This window comes from Ranitomeya imitator, chromosome 3, assembly GCF_032444005.1.
Source record: "Ranitomeya imitator isolate aRanImi1 chromosome 3, aRanImi1.pri, whole genome shotgun sequence".
In the NCBI taxonomy this organism is placed as follows: Eukaryota; Metazoa; Chordata; class Amphibia; order Anura; family Dendrobatidae; genus Ranitomeya; species Ranitomeya imitator.
This window is the reverse complement of record NC_091284.1, coordinates 280,577,742-280,602,006: the sequence shown is the minus strand read 5'-3', so window position 1 is coordinate 280,602,006 and position 24,265 is coordinate 280,577,742. Positions and strand designations below refer to the sequence as shown.

Here is a 24,265-nt window from a genome sequence, read left to right as displayed (position 1 = left end):
ATTGGTACTCATAGACTTATATAGGCTTTGAAAAAATTGCAAAAACCTTCCAAAAATTACAACAAGGGTTATCCATACTGCCTTGAAAGTACCAACTGTAGTACCTCATTTAAATATTGTTGCAAAGTATAGTTGTGGTACTCCCACACTACTAAAAGTTCTGCAGAGTGCAAAGCCATCCAATAATTAGAAGCAGGGTAATCTACAAAAACTTGAGGGCACAGACTGAAGCAATTAATTCAAGTATTGTGAGCAAAGTATATTTGTGCTACTCCTAAAAGTTATGCAGAGTGCAACAAATTGGAGGGCCTCATGAAAATGTTAAGAAAGTGTACACTGTGTTTGTTTTTTATTTCAAACCAAAGAAATTTCACATAAGGCAGGTTCCACAGTATGTATGACAATAGTCAATTTTTGACCAAAAATATTTTGTGAACTGTACCAGGCCAAGTGTTTTTTAAAACTTTTAACCCACCGTAGATTTACACAAAGCATGTTAAACTGTATGCAGGAATAATTGAATAAAAAAAAAAATTTTGGAAACTTTTTAAAAGTTTAATATACCAGCGAAATGTAACAAGAATTAAGCTAGTGCATGTATGAATCACTGAATCCATAAACTTTTTTTTTATCAAGGTATTTTATTTTTATATACCACTGAAATGTAACAGATAGCATGTAATAATGTATGGATCAGTAATTGAATCAATAAAAAAATTGGTAATTTTTTTTTAGTTTTATTTAACACTGAAATGTAACAGAAAACACGTAAAACTGTATGGATGAGTAATTGAAGTAGGTAGATTTCTCGTAATACTCTATGAATGAGGAATATAATACTTTTAACTTTTTGACCAATTTGGGGAGGGTTAGGTAGCACCGAAATGTACCCAAGAAGACATAATACTCTATGGATGAGCAATTGAAACCAGATGAATTTTGGAACACATTTTTGGAGAATTACATACCACTGAAATTTACTCCAAAGCACATAATACTCTACAGATGAGAAACTGAATCCAAAAACATTTTTCAAAGATTTTTTGCAGTTTTACATTCTACTGTAATGTAGCAATAACTGTTAAAATGTATGAATGACTGATTGATTGAATCCCAAAAAAATTAACTTAATGTAAATATTTTGAAGGTGTAATTGACGTACTTCTACACTCATAAAAATTTAGCATAAAGTGCAAAACTAGAAAAAATTATTTGGAGGGTCATTCATACACCCCTGAAAGACAACAACTGACAGGCCTCATTACTCATACATTCATTAAGGCTTTACACAAGTACAAAGCCAGGGTAATACATACAAACTTGAAGGCAGTGCAAAGCCAGGGAAACAGTGCAATCCCACAGTTGTTGTTTTTTACGATGTTCACTAAAATGCTGAAAGTGAACTGCCATTATGATTCCACATGGTGCTCCCGCTCAATGTTGGCAATCCCTCAATTTCCCTGCAAACCCCTATCTAAACACACACACATATAAGTATACTTATACATAAAGAACCATGTCTGTCTGTCTGGGATAGCAGCACACAATACTTTGTGCACTATCATCAAAATAATAGCTGACTGATTATAAGACAGGGATGAACCAGATAACGGATGCTGTCAGATGGATCAAAGACACCCCTACAGTTGGAAGTAGTGTGTGCTGCGATCCCAGACAGATAGACGTAGTTTTCTATGCATAATTATACTTCTGCTTCTTTGTCTGCCAGATTCGATAATTCCTTATCAAAATTCTCAATTTCTGAGGTTAACCCCTTCATTACCAAAGGTAATTTCATAGCTTTTTTATTTTTTGGTCAATATGGCCATGTGAGGGCTTGATTTTTGTTGTGACGACCAAAAAAATGTAATTCTGGCATTTTGACTTTTTTTCTTATTATGCCATTTAATGACCGAGATAATTTTTTTAATATTGATAGATTTGACGATTCTGAACACGGAGATACCAAATATGTGTATATTTGATTTTTTATTGTTTTATTTTTAATGGGGTGAAAGGGGGGTGATTTGAACTTTTAAATTTTTTATTTTTCTAATAATTTTCAAATATTTTTTTTTATTTTTTGCATGATTCAATAGTCTCCATCGCAGAATAGGAGGATTTGTGGGTTATGATCCACACTGCCAGCTCATCCAGAAACAGACAAAGTGTAGAATTAAATAGCGGTTTATTTTACACGATGACTCCTTCTTCAGGATAATGCCACTTGGTATACCGGTGGTATTTTCCTGAAGAAGGAGTCATATGTACTCTGAAACGCGTAGAATAAACCACTGTTCAATTGTACACTTTGTCTGTTTCTGGATGAGCTGACAGTGTGGATCATAACCCACAAATCCTCCTATTCAGCGATTTAGCTACGGTCGCGTGCTGATCGGTGGATTTCCGGCAGCCAACACTATATGCCTATGAATTTTCTTCATCAGGTTAGCAGTTCCATTACAGGCGAATCTTCCTTTAAATAGCGAGATAAGACTCTATCTGCGCTTTTTCTTTCCTACAAGGTATATCAATAGTTTCCATGGGAGACTAGAAACAGCAGTTGTCTGATTTGGCTCTGCTACATACAGGCGAAGATAAAAACCAGAGAATAACAAATGGAGTATAAGTCCGTGGTATTTTTTAGTTTTATTTTGTTCCAATTCCGTTTCCCATGTTTTCACAGCTACATCCACTTCATTTTTAAATTTTATCACCATTTCTCCCGTAAGACATTTGTTAATTTCATCCTGTATTTTCTTAAGCTCAATATCCAATTCCTTCAATTGACTATCATTAGATTTAGACAAAAGTTCCATAAATTTCTTGGAGCATGCGGAAGCAGCATCCTCCCACTGCCTAATAAAATCAGGGTCATCCACCACCAAGAAAATCCATTTGCTCCACAGTGGTTGCTGTGAAAACACAGAGGCAAATACAATAAAGACATCCCACAATGGACAAAAATGCTCTTGATCTCTCACACATACTAGTAGTATAGTGTTAGAAGAGTAACCATACAAGAGATCAATTTAACTATCAAGGACACTCCAGAAACGCATGAGAAAAACCAGAGAATAACACACGGAGTATAAGTCCCATATTGAAAAGATAAAAATATACGTTTTTATTCATAGCAACCACTGTGGAGCAAATGGATTTTCTTGAACGCGAAAAAGCGTGGCTTACTCAGCTGGATAGAGTATTCAGTGAGGGATCTGGGAGCACTGTTGATTTTAAATCTGGAGACACAAGTAATTTGACATTTAAATATAAGGAACTGCTTAATAGACGTACCCGCCTATGGCGGAATCGAGCCTTTTTGGAACGCTATCTGGGATGTGGCCTTATTCCCAGAGGGTTGAGAGTTCAAGTGTTTCCTTCTTTTGTGGTGGATGATCCTGATTTTATTAGGCAGTGGGAGGATGCTTATTCCGCATGCTCCAAGAAATTTATGGAACTTTTGTCTAAAACTAATGATACAGGATGAAATTAACAAATGTCTTACGGGAGAAATGGTGACAAAATTTAAAAATGAAGTGGATGTAGCTGTGAAAAAATAGGAAACGGAATTGGTACAAAATAAAACAAAAAAATACCAACGTGACCTGGGAGACCAACAACAGGATCGGGTATATAGGTGGCATAAACGTACCCTATATAATAAGAAGTACCCTAGGAGCTGCTCCACCTCAGTGTCATCAGTATCCTCAGCTGAGGACAGAACATCAAGTGTAGATGGCTCTAAGTCTTATTGGAATAAGAGAGATCATGTGAGAAACAATGATTGGAGAAGTGGAAGATCTAATAACAAAAGAAAATTGACGACTTCCCCTCAAGTGGATAAAATACCTAAAACCAGCAATTTAGAGGTAATAAATTTGTCCTCACATGATCTCTCCAGACCACAACAAGAAGTCCTGGAGCTTGGTTTATCATTTTCCCCCTTTAATAATTTTGATTTTTTTATAGCCTTGAAAGACCTTCAACTTTTTGCTCAGAAGATCATTCTTAAAAAACTACATCTACGGTCCTCCTCTACGTCTGGGATAACTGACCCAATCGAATTGGAGGCATTACAAAATCTTGAAGAATTGGAGCAGGAGTCCAACCAGATTGGGGTGAGTGCCTCTCCACCTAATATTTCAGCCAGATTTACCACCTTTCCCTCCTTGTCCCTTTGCCCTCAGGTGGAGATCTTCACTAAATTGGTAACAGAAAATTTCAAAAGGATTAATAATTATAAAAAAAGAGATCACCTGAACAAAGAGCAGAGGCAGGCTTTGCTGGAGATTAAAATGTGGGATGATGTTGTAATTAAACCCGCAGACAAGGGGGGAAACGTGGTCATCTGGCCCGTGGAGAGGTACGAAAAGGAGGCCTTTAGACAGCTAAAAAACAAGGACACATATACCCAATTGACGCAAAACCCTCTCCCAAAATTTCAGAGCCAGCTCCAGACTATTTTGGAATTGGCATTTGAGAGAGGGTTAATAACTAAAAGGGTTTTGGGTGGACTTTTACCTCAAAATCCGGTGATACCTTCTTTTTACCTCCTCCCCAAGGTCCATAAAGATCCTGTCTCTCCACCAGGGCGTCCGATTGTCTCTGGCATAGGAGGGCTATGCGACACGACATGTAAGTTCATTGAACATTACCTTAGACCACAGGTTGAGACGCTGCCCTCCTATGTCAGGGACACGACGGACATCCTTAAACGGGTTGATGGCCTTATCGTGGAGAGGGACGATCTGGTAACAGCAGATATTGAATCTTTGTACACCAGTATTCGGCATGTGAATGGCATGAGGGCGGCGAGGTTTTGCCTTGAGTCAAGCAATTTGGAGGCAGACCTACGTGAGCTGATATTGGAGTTAGTGGATTTTGTGTTGACACACAATTTTTTTGTTTTTAAGGACCGTTTTTTTCTTAAGAGACAGGGCACTGCAATGGGGCAGCCTGTGCGCCGTCATATGCTAATTTGTTTTGGGGTTTTTGGGAGAGAGAGATCTTTTATGGCGGAGCACAGGCCACCCCCCAAATTCTCGGTTGGTATAGATATATCGATGATGTTCTGTTCATCTGGCATTGCCCTGTCTCTGGATTGCAGGATTTCATTGTTGGCCTCAATCACAATGAATCCAATATCAGGCTCACCTATATGTACCACCAAAAAGAAATCTCCTTCCTTGACATCATTCTAAAGGTGCAAGATGATGGCTCAATCTACACGGATATGTACCGAAAGGAGACCTCTGTCAATGCCCTCCTGCACTCCTTATCTTCACATCCACCCTCCACGATAAGGGCCATCCCCATAGGACAATTCCTTTGCGCTCGAAGGATTTGTACCTCTGACTCTATGTTTGAGGGGCAGGCTGTGGACCTTGGGGAGAGGTTTAAAGCACGTGGGTATAGTGGTCGTTCGATTAAGAAGGGTTACCTAAGAGCTAAAAAGACCAAAAGAAATGATTTACTGGTTGAGGGAAAAAGGGTAATAAAAGAAAAGAGAATGGGATGGGCAACCAAGATTTGTATCTACGTACAATCACAGATGGGACATGATGATATCTATCATAAACACTGGTCTGTCTTATTGAAGTATTCAATGCTACATAAACATCTGTCGGACTGGCCTCTGATGACAGCACGCAGAAATGCTAATATACGTGACATGGTGGTACATAGCCACTATGTCACGAAAACCCCTAGTCTTTTAGGTGTGGGACAACAGAAAAATGTTTTTTTTTTCCATGTGTCTCGCGTGTAAGAACTTGGTGAGATCCGCATCGTTCACGTTATCGGATGGAAAAAACTTTCAAATAAGGGAGCACATTACATGTAGCTCTACCTTCGTGGTATACTACGCTGTATGTACGTGCAATTTAATTTATGTTGGATTAATCTTACGCGAATTGCGCATTTGCGTCCATGAACACGTACGTGACATTATGGGAGCCCGAGACGTGGACGATGTGGACAATCTGAAACCAATACCCAGACATTTTCGCTTACACCATCAATGTAACCCCAAATGCTTAAAAATATGGGGGATTGACAGGGTGCATGCTGGCATCAGGGGAGGTGATTTGAAGCGTAGATTGGCACAATGCGAATGTAGATGGATAACTCTATTAAATACCATTTCCCAATTAGGGCTCAATGAACATCTCAGTTTCAGTTCCTTTTTATAATAATACGTCTCCATTTTATTTTAAATGTTTTTATGTATTTTTTGTGTTGTGTGTTGTATTTTTGATTAATTATTTGTTTATGTCTTTTTATTATTTCTTATGTAGTTTTCTATATGCCCTTCATCATATATGTGCTAATGTATAGAGTCTTCCAGATAGGATTTGTAGATCAGTATGGCATTGTTCCTGATTGAAGTACTGTCATCAGGTCTTCTCACTTGGATCATGCAGAAGATCGAAAAATGGAATATCTTCTGGCTTGCAGTACAAAGTGGATATCTCTTCACATTTGAATTATGCTTTTTGTATTTGTATTTCTTTATATATATGTATAATATCTCAATATATTGTTATTATTTTCTATTTGTGTCACTCACTGTGTTGAGGGTGGAATTTTATGCACCAGATATAGGTTTATGGGGGGCTATGACCAGTATTAGCCCGGTTCTGATATATATACGCAATGGTTGATATTACTATGCTTTCACTGTCACTTTACGGTATATATATTTTATTATGTTTTATTATTTCCGATGTCCTAATTATTTGGTGTGTCTAGATGTTCCCCCTTATTTTCACATTCACTCCCGTCATGTAAAAAATTTTATTTTTTCATTTTACATATTTTTCCCTTCTCATTTATGCACTTATAGCACGCTGTCATGTGTAAATCTCTATAGAGATGGACGGTGTTTTTCTTTGTTCACATTACCTGCTGATGGTGCCTAGTGCGCATGTCTGTCGTGGTCTGCCGTCGGGCATTGTGGGCGGCGCCTTGTAATGACGCTTGCGGTCCAGTGGCGTCACTTGTACGTGACTGTGAACCGTGGCGCCAGGTTGGATGCCGCGCAGGATGCAATTCCCGGCACGACCGACGTGAAACATGCGTCGCAATTATGCGCACCTGATTCGGAACTCTGGGCATTATATATTCTGGCCCATTACAATGCACTGCATTGCCCCCTGATGAAGCCGATGCGAAACGCACGTTGGGGCTGCAGCGGTGACCCCTGTGTACCTGCTGAATGGGTAAGAGCTGTTGAACCGGGTTCAGTATGACATATGCCGTGTGGTTGAGCGGTACCCCACTGTGGGATTGATAGAATCTGACTTTTAGTTACCCGGTCTGAATGGTATTTTTACCTCAAGCATGCACTAGTAGCACTTTAGGATGAAATATCATCAGTGATTCATAGGGGCTGCCGCTGCTTTGACTATTTCAGTGTTATCCGTAGGTTCCCTTGCTGTCTATATTATATTTGTGATGATTAACTGTTTCTAAATTTTGTAGTTGATTGTTCTATGAATAAAAACGTATATTTTTATCTTTTCAATATGGGACTTATACTCCGTGTGTTATTCTCTGGTTTTTCCCAAGCTTTTCTGGAGTGTCCTTGATAGTTAAATTGATCTTTTGTATGGTTACTCCTCTAACACTGTACTACTAGTATGTGTGAGAGATCAAGAGCATTTTGTCCATTGTGGGATGTCTTTATTATACAGGTGAAGATGCAGGAGAAATGTTCACTTGCTATGAGCGCAGACCACCAGGCGGCGCTCATAGTCATCTGGCTATGACAACCATAGAGGTCTACTGGAGACCTCTGATTGCCATGCCAACCCATAAGTGACAAACAATCACATGATGAGGTCACTGATGGGTGGGTTTAGTGATGTACTTCCTGTAAGCGCAAGTTAAATGCTGCTGTCAGAGATTGACAGCGGCATTTAATGAGTTAACAGCCACGGATGGATCGTTATTCCACCCATAGCTGTTGCGGGCACATGTCAGCTGTATATATCTGCTGTCATGTGCCCGGAAAGGTGCGGGAGTCCGACATTGGCGTACTTTCGCGCCTGATTTCAGAAAGTGGTTAAAAACTTTATCCTCCTGTTCAAAAATAACCAGTCATCAAGCCCTGGACTCTGGGATGGTGCCATGAAATTGGCCAAGGTCTTTGATCTCTGCTGTGTGTCTCCTTCTCCTTTCCTCCTTGGCTGGGAAAGTAGAAGCCTCACCCCTGTTGTTAGCATTGTCTGATGAGAATTTTTTCAACATGTAACAATGGCCTTCTACTAAAGAACTCTTCACGTTGGAAAGGAGAGTTGCAAAGACTAGAGATGCGCAAATATTTCAATGTTCGGTTCGCATTACGATTGTCGAATTTGCAATATTCGGAGATTTATTCCTTCCATATTCATCAAACTCAACAGAATGCCATTCAAGTAAATGGGAGGAAAAATAAACGCATGCACACCACCTTTTAATGGCCCCCAAAACAGCCAAAACACATCAAATTAGGGGGAAACACCAGGAAAGTGGCTTCAATTCACCCACAGTACAAATTGTAGCATGACATGGCAGCAATCAGGCATGCATGAGGTATCAGGATCTGGGCCAGCATTTACAGCTTTCAATTGTACATCAAAGTAAGAAGAGGTGGGTGAGGGATTGGTGTAGGTCTGCTGTGCTAGAAGCCCTGATATCACATGCAACAGCTCAAACTGCTTTCATGCTTAGCCACACTCAGGTGGCATAAATATGAGTTTTGCAGACTAGTATTGTCAGAAAAATCTAAGGATAGTAGTAACACGGATAGTTGACTCACAGGAAGTGGAGGCCTGACGGTCTTGGATGCCTACTGCTACAGGCGACGCGCGTGAAGGAGACCCAATCAGAACTCTGCACATTTACAAAAATAGTGGCAGACACCAAATTGGCATCAATTTCACTACACTAGAAATTATATAATGGGGACCAACACCTCTTACACTACAGCAAACCCAGCAGATAGAGACTGTAACGAGGAAGGTGGTTGAACCACTGTGTCATATCCCTTGGAAAACCTGGAGGGGCATAACTAGGTGGCATCCCAACTAGGATAAGTGGCAGCAGGCAAAAACTGCAACCCAAAGAGGGATAAGTAGGTGGCACCAGGTGCTAATCCAGGGCTGACCTACAAATGTTGGGAGCTGACCCCCTACAGCGAATAGGCTGCTACAGCCCAAAGGAGGGATGAAGCATGTAGGCAGGCACTGTAGGGACACTGGAACCACGGGTTCAGATGGGACTGGCTGAAGAACAGAAATACATTAGCAGGTGCAGGCTGGATCGGGTGTTAGATAAATGGGCACTGGCAGGTGTGATCTGGACTGGCTGATTGAAAGAAGAGCACAGACAGGTGTGAGCAGATGGCTTCAGGGTAGCTAAGCATATGGGCGGACGTGGGGAACCTGACATCTAGCAAGCATCGAAGGCAAACTAAAAAAGTAGCACCTCCATATTGGAGGAGAAGCCTTAAATAGAAGATGTCATAGTAACATAGTAACATAGTAACATAGTTAGTAAGGCCGAAAAAAGACATTTGTCCATCCAGTTCAGCCTATATTCCATCATAATAAATACCCAGATCTACGTCCTTCTACAGAACCTAATAATTGTATGATACAATATTGTTCTGCTCCAGGAAGACATCCAGGCCTCTCTTGAACCCCTCGACTGAATTCGCCATCACCACCTCCTCAGGCAAGCGATTCCAGATTCTCACTGCCCTAACAGTAAAGAATCCTCTTCTATGTTGGTGGAAAAACCTTCTCTCCTCCAGACGCAAAGAATGTCGCCCAGCTATACCCTGGGAATACCTTAGGTTTAAGTAGGCGGTCCCTTTAAGTTGGTGGAAGCACACGCCCTAAGCATAGTGCCTGGGCCTGCAACTGAACCTTTGGGAACACCGACACATAGGGGAAGAAATGAGGTGGTGTGTGAGTGGGAGACACTGAATGTCCTGTCTGTTGGGTACGAAGAGATCCAACAAAGGGTCAAGTCTGTCATGGCAACAGATCAGAAAGTCTGTAGTAAGAGTCAATGATCTACGGTGTCAAAGGCAGATGCCAGGTCCAGGAGAAGGAGAAGGACAAACTAGCGTTGCTTTCATTTGGCGGTTAGTAGGTCATTGGTGATTTAGTCAGGGCAGTTTCAGTGGAATGTTGCTGTCTGAAGCCAGATTGTAAGCAGTCAGAGACGGAGCAAGATGAAAAGTGGGAGGACAGTTCACAATGGATGTTGTTCCAGTAGTTTGGAGGTATTGGGAAAAATGAGATGGGGTCATAGCTAGACTTAAAGGATGTGTTAAGGGGGGGCGTTTTGAGGATGGGTGTGATCGAGATATGCTTCAATCAAGAGGGAAAGCACCAATTGTTAGTGACAGGTTGAAGAGGTGAGTTTGGCTTGGGATGAAGACTGTAGTGAGGTTTGGAATGAGGTGGGATGTTATTATCTCAAGTTCACAGGTAGTGAGGCAAAGTCTTCAGCTGAGACGAGAGGAGAGGGACGGGGAGATGGTGGACGGAGGAGAAAAATGAAAGTGCTAAATAGCTGTTCAGGGTTGTGAGACAGGTTTAATATGAGAGATGAGAAATCAGTTTATTTTGCTGCAGTGAGCAAATGTGCAGCATTTTTACAACTTCTGTTACTGGATGGGCTACTCCACTCTCTTTCTTAGGCAGCTGCCCAGCAGTACACTTTGTAGATGAGGGCCAGAAAGAACATGTGCTCCAGTAGATGGCAAGCGCTGAATCAAGTAGCCTCTGCTCCTCTTCCTCCACCTTAACATCACACACAGGACAGTCCTCAGTGGTGGCACCCCAATTGCCTTGTTTTCCCCACATCAAAACTCTCCAACCACCCAATTGACTGTTGGGAACGAAAGATGACTGAGTCTGCAGATCTGTTAACACATTGTATGCTAAAGGCATCGGAAATGTACCCCAAAGATACACAGAAAAGAGTCAAGAGGAAGAAGTCATCTGCACCGATGGCCAAATTTTTTTTTCAGTTTGATCCAGGGCCGGACAAAGTTGGGTCCGAACAGAATGCTAATCCTTGTCCACAGACATTAACTCTGTTGAATGGAGGTGACCCATTCATGATAAGCGTCAGATACTTGAGGCATCTGCAGACTGTATTATGTTGTCAGGGCAGGAAGAGGAGAGTGACTTTCAGGACAAGAAGTGGGAGAAGAGAGAGGACGATGATGAGGTAGTAGATCACACTTGGTGTAAACCCAGTAGCTCAACAGAGGAGGATGAAGATGAGGAGGTTGTGTAGACACAGAGTTGTGCAACCACAACAAGCAATGCATTCTGAGCCCCAACTCTGGCAGTGGACAACAGCATTTGCAGTTCTGCAGTTGCCTAGATTGGGTATTTTTTTCAGACCAGCAAAAATTTAAAAAATCACAATTTCTGTCAACCTTTTTTAAAACGACATAGTAGAGTTAAAAAAATGAAATAATTTGAGTACTACATGCATGCTTCCAAAATGCGTTACTCTGGAAATGTCACTGTGCTAAAATGCAGACTAGGAGGCACCGCCAACCACTATCTACCTCATCAACCCCATCTTCTGATGCTTCATCCTCTTTCAACATGGCAAGTGTTGTCACACAGGTCTCTGGCTGCAGAACCTCCACTTGTTTACCCCCTACATGTGAGGTGACTGAAAGCCTGTCAGCTGATATGGAAGTGGACGTGCCTGCTGTTTTTGACTGATATTACATACCAAGCATACCCCATCTTTCTTAATCAACTGTAACATCACTGTCTGCACCTCTCGCACTGTCCAGCAGTTTGTCATGTTCACCCTACTCCACCCTGTGTCAGCACAGCAGCGAGCCCTCGTTTGTGCAGTTGTGCTCACATAAATGATTCTTTCCACCTACACATGACAAAGTTAACAGCTTGAACTTCACAATCTTCAATCTACTAATAATAATAACCTTTATTTATATATTGCAAACACATTCTGCATAGCTTTACAAGTCAGCAGTTCATATAAAATAGTCAAAAGTTAAAAAGTTTAAGGTAATAATACAATTAAAGCAAAAATAATTATGACTCTGCTTTACAAAGCTTACAGTCTACAATGAGGTGCGGGTGGCACAAAATATATGTGCTTATTTAGAATGATGATCCAACCATCTTTAGGAAATGGGGGTAGATAAAGGCTGCATGAGGCTTTTGGGTACAGTTGAGTTTGATGGCAAATAATGTTCAGAGAAGTATAGAATAGGCTATATATATAAAAAAGTCTTTGATTAGGGAACGTAATAGGCTGCGCTAAACAGATGTGTTTTTAGGGAATGCCTAAAAATGTCTAAGCTGTTGTTATACTCCTAATTTCATAGGAGACAAAGGGTAAGAGGTGAGTTATCTTGGTAGGAGATTGAACTGAGCCAGACAAAGATAAGATCAGGGATGTTACCCTCTTTATGTGTCTCAGAGGTTGAAAGTTGTGAGAGGCCACAAGAAGTGACTAGAGATAGAAAGTGGGATGCAGTTGATGCAGTTGAGGAGGTGGTGCTGTTGAAGTCTCCCAGGATAAGGTTTGTCCATTCTGAGGACACAAAGTGTGGCAGCAACGCATAAAATTGGTCAAGGAAGTGGGTGGGTGAACCTGGGGGATGGTATATGGCTGCTACTCTGAGGGAGGGGGATGGAAGACCCTGATGGTCTGAACCTCAAAAGAAGAAATGCGTCCAATCAACCTGTATTTATTTATTTGGCTAAAAACTGGATTGGTGGTGGCAGCGAGGAGTGTAGGGTTATCGTGGAGTTAGAATTGATTGTATGGTGGAACATACACATAATTCCATGCGTTCTAATCCAGAGGTGGATAAGCCCTACGCTCACTATCCGTTTTCTGAGATCTAATTATTGTGAACAGCTTGTGACATCCTTAGATGATCGTCGCCCAATCGTGTCATTGTCTGGATGATAGGGGTCAGCTGAGAGCTATTTGCTACAAACATCACAGTGCTTGTTTCTGCATGACTCATGACCTGTGACCTCTGTAATTATTGCATATCTACTCCAATCTGTTGGCCACAGAAATGCAACCTTTCCACCTTGTGGATGATTTCAGAAAGCTGTCCTCGCAGTCGCCCAAGTACCAATTGCCCAGTCACCATTACTTCTCTAAGAAAGATGTACCTGCGCTACAGCAGCAAATCGCAGACAACATCATCCATTCCCTAAAATATTCTCTCTGCCAGGGTGCATTTCAACACTGACACCTTGGTGAGCAAGCATGGACAGGGGAGTTATATCTTGATGACTGGGCACTGGGTGACTCTGGTGGCTGTGTGGGCAGTCTGGGGAGGGGTTGCTGCACAAGTCTTGCAATCCCCAAGGCTTGAAGAGTGCTTGGGGATAGAAAAATAAACCACTACACAACATAAGATGGATAACTAAATAACTAGACAACAGGGGTTGGAGAATTAAACTACTTAACAGCTAGGGTTGAAGAACTAAACCACGACACACCATAAGATGGATAAATAAAATAATAGACAACAGGTGTTAGAGAACTCAACTAAACAGTTATGATTGCAGAATGAAACAAATTAAAACCAGGGCATGGAGAAATAAACTAATAAACAACAGTGGTTGGAAAACTAAACTACTAAGCTGCTATGATTACAGAACGAAACAAATACACACCAAAACATGAAGAACTAAACTAACAGACAACAGGGATTGGAGAACTAAACTACTAAACAGCTTGGGTTGGAGAACTAAACTATTACACATCACAGGATGGAGAACTAAAGCACCAGACACCAAGGTGTCACTAAACACCAAGTCTTGGAATCCCCAGACCTCATGAAAGAGACCGAACCATGAGCACTTTCTTGCAGCTCTATCTGCAACATGATTGTTACCTGTATACAGTAAAAAAATTCAAAGCATTTTGGAAGTGTTAGATATCACAGAAATGTACCCCACATCACGGAATACTCAGAATTTTTTTTTAACTTTATATATAACAAAAATGTACCCTAAAGCAAGGAGTACTCAATGGATGAGTAATTTAATTCAGAAAAAAATACTTTTTTGGACTGTTATGTAACACTAAAATATACCACAAAGCACATAAAACTCAATAGATTGTGAGGTGGCCAGGGTGGTAGTCTTGGTGAGGGCCTGTGGTTGTAACACCCCCTGGCACCCCACAAAGGAAACATAATGTCCCATCTGTTGTATGTGAAATGTGCGCAGCAGAACACTTACATTAAATACCGGGATTTGTTCTGGCTCCATATTCTTGGTTTGCACAAACAATTCCAGACTCCGGATTCTTTCTCAACAGTTCAACTTTACTGGAAAACAGGGGTTCTGGTACAGGGGTAACAAAGTTCACATCCACTTCCTTTCCATGAGCTCGTTCTAGTACAGAGGTAACACAGTGCACATCTCCTTAAATTTCATGAGCTCTCCCTGCTTCTCTTCTGACACATTCCATCCAGCAGATGCTCCTTTTACTCCTGCGGCTTCCGTACCCCTAGGCCCAACATCTTGGCATTTCCCCTGTCTGGTTTCAATTGGATAAGGTAAAAGGCGTGCTCAGCTCTGCCTAGTCCCAACCATAGGCCCCGGATTTTCTCCAGCCCCAGAGCTATCTGTCTTCTCTCTTGTAACTGCATCACCAGTCCTTTGATCCTAATCAAGAAGTCTATATACTATATCTCACTGCTCTATGGTACATCCATCTCTAACTACTCCCAACTGGAAACTCCCTTATTCTAGCTATACTTGATCTTGCACTCTCATCTCCTATCTCTATTGTGCCCCAATAAACGATTCCCAATATTGTCTAATCCAAACCTTTATATCTTTCCTTAATCACTTGTACAAAGTAGATGTAAAACACATCTACTATATAATTGTCTAAGGGTCACTTCCGTCTTTCTGTCTGTCTGTCTTTCTGTATGTAACGGAAATCCCAAGTAGTTGATTGGTCGCGGCAAAACAGCCACGACCAATCAGTGATGGGCACAGTCTGGCGGCAAAATGGCCACTCCTTACTCCCCGCAGTCAGCGCCCGCTCCATACTACCTGTAGTCAGCGCTCACACAGGGTTAATGGCAGCGTTAGCGGACCGCATTATGCCGCGGTGTAACGCACTCCGTTAACGCTGCTATTAACCCTGTGTGAACAACTTTTTACTATTGACGCTGCCTATGCAGCCTCAATAGTAAAAAGATCTAATGTTAAAAATAATAAAAAAATAAAAAATAGTTATATACTCACCGTCCGTCAGCCCCTCGGATCCAGAACAGGCCTTTCCCGCTCCTCGCGATGCTCCGGTGACCGCTCCATGCATTGCGATCTCACGAGATGATGACGTAGCGGTCTCGTGAATAGTAGAAAAAAGAAGGGGCTGACAGCACTCAGTCAAGGGGGCGCTCGTTCCATGTCCAAGGAACCATCCCGGATACTCCAAACAATCCAAAAGTAGATGAACAGCGCTCCAGCCGGGTGTAGTAGTATCAAAAAGATAGTTTATTTCGCCATGAAACAGCAGAACCTGGTCTTTTTCAAGCTGCGTCATCATCTCACGAGAGCGCAATGCACTCTTGGGATCGGAGCGCGCAAGGAGCATCGGTAATCGCTTCGCCTGGATCCGAGGGCTAACGAAAGGTGAGTTTATAACTATTTTTTATTTTAATTCTTTTTTTAACAGGGATATGATGCCCACATTGCTATATACTACGTGGGCTGTGCAATATACTACGTGGGCTGTGCAATATACTATGTGGGCTGTGCAATATACTACGTGGGCTGTGCAATATACTACGTGGCTGTGCAATATACTACGTATCTGTGCAATATACTACGTGTGCTGTGCAATATACTATGTGGGCTGTGCAATATACTACGTTGCTGTGCAATATACTACGTGGGCTGTGCAATATACAACATGGGCTGTGCAATATACTACGTGGGCTGTGCAATATACTACGTGGGCTGTGCAATATACTACATGGGCTGTGCTATATACTACTTGAGCTGTGCAATATACTACGTTGGCTGTGCAATATACTACGTGGGCTGTGCACTATACTATGTGGGCTGCGCAATATACTACACAGGCTGGGCAATATATTATGTGGCTCTGCAATATACTGCGTGGTTGTGCAATATCCTACGTGGCTGTGCAATATCCTATGTGGCTCTGCTATATACTATGTGGCTGTGCTATATACTACGTGGCTGTGCTATATACTATGTGGCTGTGCTATATACTACGTGGGCTCTGCTATATACTATGTGGCTGTGCTATATACTATGTGGGCTGTGCTATATACTATGTGGCTGTGTTATACACTACATGAGCTGTTATATACTACGTGGGCTGTGCTATATGCTACGTGGGCTGTGCTATATACTACGCGGGCTGTGCTATATACTACATGGGCTGTGTTATACACTATGTGGGCTGTGTTATATACTGCGTGTGTGAGCTGTTATATACCACGTGAGCCGTATTATATGCTACGTGGGCTGTTATAAATTACGTGGCTGTGTTATATGCTATGTGGGTAGTGTTGAGGGATACCTTCCAATATTCAGAAATATCGGTATCGGATTGGATCGGCCGATATCCAAAAAACATCGGATATCACCGATACCGATACCCAATACCAATGCAAGTCAATGGGACAAAAATATCGGAATTAAAATAAACCTTTTCTTTCATTGTAGGTTAATTCTACATGAAGGCAAACAACTAAGAATAATGTATGATGTATTGGGGGAGGTGGAGGAGACATTAAAGGCATAGAGGTTTAGCCCAATCAAATGGAATAGCAGGAATTCATTTTTTTTTAAAGACGTTTGGAGTTACAAAGATATTGACTATGCTAAGATTTTTTATATTTTCTCAGATATTTATGTTTCACTACTTCCATGCTCTTCACCTTTTTTACTTCTCCCACACTTTGTTCTTCCTCATCCTCAGCAGCAGCATCTTTTTCATCCACTTCTCCTTCACCTTATTCATCTTCTTCTTCTTCACCTTCTATTATTCTTTTTTTACATTCTTCATATTCTTTTTATTCAACTATTATTCTTCTTCATATTCTACTTCTTCATCTTCTTCATATTATTCTTCTTCATCATATTCTTATTCGTGACAGGCATTCCTGTAGTTGTTATCTGTAAAAGTTTGAAGATTACACCTTCCATTCTGCCTATCACAAAAGATTTACAGCAGGATTTGTCCGCGTTCAGTTTGGCCTGCAGCAGCAGGTTTTTTCCAGGGGCACAACGAGGAGGAACAGATTCAAACCTATACACTGCTTGGTCTTCTTCTGCTTATAATTTAGATAATATCTTTTGCTCTGATTTTTAGTCTTATGCTTAATGTTCTTCTGCTTTTTGTTCTGCAGCTTCTTGTTCTTCTGCTTCTTGGTCTTCAGGGTCATCGTCTCCAGGGTCATCGTCTCCAGGGTCGTTGTCTCCAAGGTCACAATCTCCGGGGTCGTCGTCTTCTTCGGGGTGGTCTTCAGGGTTGTCATCTCCAGGGTCTTCGTCTCTGGGTCATCGTCTCCAGGGTCGTCATCTCCGGGGTCATCGTCTTCTTCGGGGTGGTCTTCAGGGTCGTCGTCTTTAGGGTCTTGAACTTGGAAATGTAGCAGAAGGTACAAGAAGGCTGATGAACTGCCGAGAACCAGCTGACGGTACTGGAACCCAGATGGCTACCCAAAGGTACAAGAGCCAATGGAACTACCGAGGACCAGCTGACGGTACTGAAACCCGGCTACTAAGCAGGAGGTACCCGTGCCAGAAAGCACTACCAAGGACCACCAGATGTTGGTGGATCTTGGATACCCAGAAGGAGGCACCTAAGCCAAAGGCTCTGCCTGGAACCAGCTGATGGTACTGGAACCAGGATGGGGAGCAGAAGGTACAAGAGCCAAAGACACTGCCGAGAACCAGCTGACGGTACTGGAACCCGGATGGGTAGCAGAAGGTACAAGAGCCAATGGAACTATCGAAGACCAGCTGACGGTACTGGAACCCGGCTACTAAGCAGGAGGTACCCATGCCAGAAAGCACTACCAAGGACCACCAGACATTGGTGGAACTTGGATACCCAGAAGGAGGCACCTAAGCCAAAGGCTCTGCCTGGAATCAGCTGACAGTACTGGAACCAGGGGGACCTATTCAAGATTGTCTTCCAAAGAGCGAGCTAATGGTGCTGGAACTCAGATAGGCAGCAGAAGGTCCACAGGATAAAAAATTGCTAGGCTGCGAGCCGGCCGCAGTTGCCAAAAACCCACAGCCCTACAGGGGGAGCTTGTCCTATTGGCACTACGGAACCAGCCTTGATTGCCAGTTACCGCAGCCCACATAGGAAGCACCTAAACTGCAGGCACCATAGAGTTGGCTAACCCGACCGCAACCCGACAGGACAATGTATTGGAGGCTGTTATGTTACCCCTTGGGCATGCACAGTTAGCGCTGCCCATCTTCTGACATCATTTGTTGTCAGACTGACTGTGCCTGTGCGGCCACGCTGCCCGAGATCCCGCCCCACAGTGTCTTCTGATTTATTAACACTGCGGGGCTAGGATTCCTGGGCATGCGCAGAGCATATCTTAGCCTCTCACTCATCTACTTCCGCCTTCTTCAGACTATGCTGCGTCAGCGGATCCCTAAGCACATGCCACGGCGATTAGGGATCAGCTGACGCCGCACAGTCTGAAGAAGGCGGAGGGAGATGAGTTAGAGGCGAAGATATGCACTGTGCATGCCCAGGAGTCCCAGCCCCACAGTGTGAATAAATCAGAAGACACTGTGGGGCAGGATCTCGGGCAGCGCGGCCGCAAAGGTGCAGTCAGCCTAACATCAAATGATGTCAGAGGACGGGCAGCGCTAACTGCGCATGGTCAAGGGATAACCCAAAAGTGCAGGCTCCGGGACAGATTCAAACAACGCTGAGGAGGCGGCGCCCAGCGCCAAGGGGGTATGAATGACAGCTGTGCCCCGTCTGATTCGGAAGGAAAGTCCCGCCTCCGGGACTTTAACGGTATGAGGGGTCACATTTTATAAGTGTTTAATTTAGCGTGTGCAAGGAGCATAAGTAAAAGAGCCACCTTTTCCTTGTGCAGCATTAGTGCTGCACAAGGTGGCGCTTTTAGTTACAAATGCCTGGGGGGGCAGTATCCCTTTAATTTCTGTAACTGTGTTAGTGTGGAGGGAGCAGCTGACATTACTGAACCCCAATAGCATGGCAGCAAGTGTTGACTGTGCAGACAGCACTTCCGAGCAGCAACTGGCGGTGTTGGAGCCCAGGGTCAATGCTAGAAGCAGAGTGTAGGCCAAGGCCTGATTGGAGCAAGTTTAATATCTGTTGCAGTCTTAGTGTGGAGAGAGCAGGAGACATTGACGCACACACAGCAGGGGAGCAGCTGGCATTACTGAACCCCATTAACAGAGGAGCAACTGTTGACTGTGCAGACAGCACTTCCAAGCAGCAACTGGCGGTGTTGGAGCCCAGGGTCAATCAGGGTGTAGGCCGAGGCCTAATTGGAGAAAGTTTAATATCTGATGTTATGTGAATGTGGAGGGAGCAGGAGACATTGCTGGACACACAGCAAGGGAGCAGCTGACATTGCTGAACCCATTAACACAGGAGCTAGTGTTATTCTCTGTGCAGACAGCACTTCCGAGCACTAACTGGTGGTGTTGGAGCCCAGGGATTACAGGAGAAACAGAGTGTAGGCCGAGGCCTAATTGGAGCAAGTTTCAAATCTGTAGTAGTGTGAATGTGGAGGTAGCAGTAGCAATTGCCAGAAACACAGCTGGGGTCAGCTGATGTTACTGAACCCCAATAACACGGCAGCAAGTGTTGACTGTGCAGACAGCACTTCCGAGCACCAACTGGTGGTGTTGGAGCCCTGGGTCAATCAGGGTGTAGGCCGAGGCCTAATTAGAGCAAGTTTAATATCTGATGTAATGTGAATGTGGAGGAAGCAGGGGACATTGCCGGACACACAGCAGGGGAGCAGCTGACATTGCTGAACCCCACTAACACAGGAGCTAGTGTTTTTCTCTGTTCAGACAGCACTTCCGAGCACCAACTGGCGGTGTTGGAGCCAAGGGATTACAGGAGAAACAGAGTGTAGGCCGAGGCCTAATTGGAGCAAGTTTCAAATCTGTAGTAGTGTGAGTGTGGAGGTAGCAGGAGCAATTGCCAGAAACACAGCTGGGGATCAGCTGATGTTACTGAACCCCAATAACACGGCAGCAAGTGTTGACTGTGCAGACAGCACTTCCGAGCACCAACTGGTGATGTTGGGGCCCACGGTCAATCAGGGTGTAGGCCGAGGCCTAATTGGAGCAAGTTTAATATCTGATGTTATGTGAATGTGGAGGGAGCAGGAGACATTGCCGGTCACACAGCAGGGGAGCAGCTGACGTTGCTGAACCCCACTAGCACAGGAGCTAGTGTTTTTCTCTGTGCAGACAGCACTTCCGAGCAGCAACTGGCGGTGTTGGAGCCCAGGGTCAATCAGGTGTATGCCGAGGCCTAATTGGAGCAAGTTTAATATCTGATGTAATGTGAATGTGGAGGGAGCAGGGGACATTGCCGGACACACAGCAGGGGAGCAGCTGACATTGCTGAACCCCACTAACACAGGAGCTAGTGTTTTTCTCTGTTCAGACAGCACTTCCGAGCACCAACTGGCGGAGTTGGAGCCCAGGGATTACAGGAGAAACAGAGTGTAGGCCGAGGCCTAATTGGAGTACATTTTAAATCTGTAGTAGTGTGAGTGTGGAGGTAGCAGGAGCAATTGCCAGATACACAGCTGGGGATCAGCTAACATTACTGAACCCCAATGTAACAACTCTGCTGGCATCACGGCATGGCCTCGCATCTCTCACACTATCTTAGCCACTGCTCTAGGTCATGATGTGGTTTCTGTTTCATGCCAGCTCCATGTTCTGTGTCTCTGCTCTCTGCATTCTTCATGGCTGTGTGTATAGGGGGGCGGCGTCTGAACTCTCTGGTTCTTATAGGAATCAGGTGCATATGTCTAATCTGTTCCTGACCAATTACCAAGAGGCCTCCACTATATAGTGCAGCTCCACCCTGTGGTCTGGGCCTGTGCAATGTGTTAGCTCAGTTTGTGTCTTGCTTCTGAGTTTGCCAGGCCTTGCTCTGAGTTACTCCCGCTCTGGAGGCTTTTCTCTGTGCTATTGCCTTGATCTTGTTGTCCGCCCTCCAGGAGGCAGAATATCCTAATCCCTGTGTCTTTGTCCTTGTTTCTTGTCTTGTTCCATTGCCTTGTCTGTACTTAGTCTTATCTCGGTCTCCTTGTCTGTGGCTTCCTTCCCTACTGTGTCTTTCCTTGTGTTCTCAGTCTTCTTACACTCTGCACTCTTGCGGCTCTGCCTGCTCTGTACCTTTGTGGTTTTACCTCTGCTCCGCACTCCTGCGGTTCTGCTCCGTTCTACTCTACTCTGCTCCCGTTGCTGTAGAAACCTCTTGCTGCAGATCCTCTCCACATTCCTTGTGGCTCCGCTCTGCCTAGCTTCTGCAGATATCTCTTGCTGCAGCTCCTCTCCGCATTCCTTGCGGTTCTGCTCTGCTTAGCTTTTCTTGCTACGCTATCTCTTGCTGCTCTTTCACTCATATCTGCAGCCTTGCACATCTCCTCCTGTGTGAACAGGTCCCAACCTGTTCCTTCATTCTCCTTCCCTTCTGGCTCGTTTCCGTACCTGCATCTCCTGTGTGAACAGGTCCCAACCTGTTCCTTCATACTTCATTCCTTTCTGCTTGTTTTCTTACCTGCATCTCCTGTGTGAACAGGTCCCTACCTGTTCCTTCATACACCACACCATCCAGTCCTGTGTTCCTGCCTTTCCTGCCAGTCCAGTGTTCCTGCCATCCCTGCCAGTCCAGTGTTCCTGCCATCCCTGCCAGTCTAGTGTTCCTGCCGTGTCTCTGCCAGCCTTGTGTTCTCTGCCGTGTCTCTGCCAGCCCTGTGTTCTCTGCCGTGTCTCTGCCAGCACTGTGTTCTCTGCCATTTCTCTGCCAACCCTGTGTCTCATCCGTGCCAGCCTACACGTCTGAGTTTCAGCCGTGCTCTTCTGCCAGTCCTGCCTGATGCCCGCACCTGTCCTAGTGTTCCGGTTCTCCAAGTGGGATCAGCAGCCACAGCCAGACACCACCCTGAAGTAGCACCTGGCAGCTGCCTGCTGCACAAGCCTGACCTCACCATCAGAAGCTCCAGTGAAAACCCAGGCAGCTGTCATAGTCACGCCCCTTCCAGGGTAGTCTGGTTTTTGGCACAGTGGGGCCACAAACCCCTCGAGCTCACGCCTACCAGTCAGGGCGTGAGCGTGACACCCAATAACACGGCAGCAAGTGTTGACAGTGCATACAGCACTTCCGAGCATCAACTGGCAGTGTTGGAGCCCAGGGTCAATCAGGGTGTAGGCCGAGGCCTAATTGGAGCAAGTTTAACATCTGATGTTATGTGAATGTGGAGGGAGCAGGTGACATTGCCGGACACACAGCAGGGGAGCAGCTGATGTTGCTGAACCCCACTAACACAAGAGCTAGTGTTTTTCTCTGTGCAGACAGCACTTCCGAGCAGCAACTGGCGGAGTTGGAGCCCAGGGTCAATCAGGGTGTAGGCCGAGGCCTAATTGGAGCAGGTTTAATATCTGATGTAATGTGAATGTGGAGGGAGCAGGAGACATTGCCAGACACACACAAGGGGAGCTGTGTGCTGACGTTGCTGAACCCCACTAACACAAGAGCTAGTGTTTTTCTCTGTGCAGACAGCACTTCCGAGCACCAACTGGCGGTGTTGGAGCCCAGGGGCAATCAGGGTGTAGGCCGAGGCCTAATTGGAGCAAGTTTAATATCTGATGTAATGTGAATGTGGAGGGAGCAGGGGACATTGCCGGACACACAGCAGGGGAGCAGCTGATGTTGCTGAACCCCACTAACACAGGATCTATTGTTTTTCTCTGTGCAGACAGCACTTCCAAGCTCCAACTGGCGGTGTTGGAGCCCAGGGATTACAGGAGAAACAGTGTAGGCCGAGGCCTAATTGGAGCAAGTTTCAATCTGTAGTAGTGTGAGTGTGGAGGTAGTAGGAGCATTTGCCAGATACACAGATGGGGATCAGCTGATGTTACTGAACCCCAATAACATGGCAGCAAATGTTGACTGTGCAGACAGCACTTCCGAGCAGCAATTGGCGGTGTTGGAGCCCAGGGTCAATCAGGGTGTAGGCCGAGCCCTAATTGAAGCAAGTTTAATATATGATGTTATGTGAATGTGGAGGGAGCAGGAGACATTGCCGGACACACAGCAGGGGAGCAGCTGATGTTGCTGAACCCCACTAACACAGGAGCTAGTGTTTTTCTCTGTGCAGACAGAACTTCTAAGCACCAACTGGCAGTGTTGGAGCCCAGGGATTACAGGAGAAACAGAGTGTAGGCCGAGGCCTAATTGAAGCAAGTTTCAAATCTGTGGTAGTGTGAGTGTGGAGGAAGCAGGAGAAATTGCCGGACACGCAGCTGGAGATCAGCTGACATTACTGAACCTCATTAACAAGGCAGCAAATGTTAAATGTGCAGACAACACTTCTGAGCAGCAACTGACAGTGTTGTAGCCCAGGGAATCCAGGAGAAGCAGAGTGTAAGCTGAGGCCTAATTGGAACAAGTTTAATATTTGATGTAATGTGAATGTGGAGGTAGGAGGAGCAATTGTCGGATACACAGCTGGGGATCAGCTGACGTTACTGAAACCCAGTAACACTGGGTCATGTGTTGGCTGTGCAGGTGGCACTTTTGAGCTGCAACTGGTGGTGTTGGAGCCCAGGGATTACAGTTCAGGTGGTAGAAACATGAACACATCAGGAGACCTGGATACTGTTGCCAACCAATTATTTAATCTGGAAGAGGAGTGGAAAATTCCTGCGAGATCCAGGCCTTGTTCATTTTTAGAAAAGTAAGGCGGTCAACGTCATCGGAGGATAGTCGCATGCGACGGTCTGTTAGTACACCACCTGCGGCACTAAAGACGCGTTCCGATAATACACTAGCAGCAGGGCAAGCCAGCACCTCCAATGCATACTGGCTAAGCTCTGGCCATGTATCTAGCTTAGAGACCAAAAACTTGAAGGGGGAAGAGCCGTCTGGGAGTACACTGAGAGGGCAAGACATGTAGTCTGTCACCATCTGATGGAAACGTTACCTCCTG

General features: G+C 44.4%; 1 protein-coding gene across 1 annotated transcript in view; it reads right to left on the bottom strand.

Moving 5' to 3' along the window:
- LOC138669768 (contactin-associated protein-like 5) overlaps positions 1 to 24,265 on the bottom strand; it is a 1,597,333-nt gene that overhangs the window by 78,653 nt on the left and 1,494,415 nt on the right. The gene's annotated exons all lie outside the window — the stretch shown is intronic.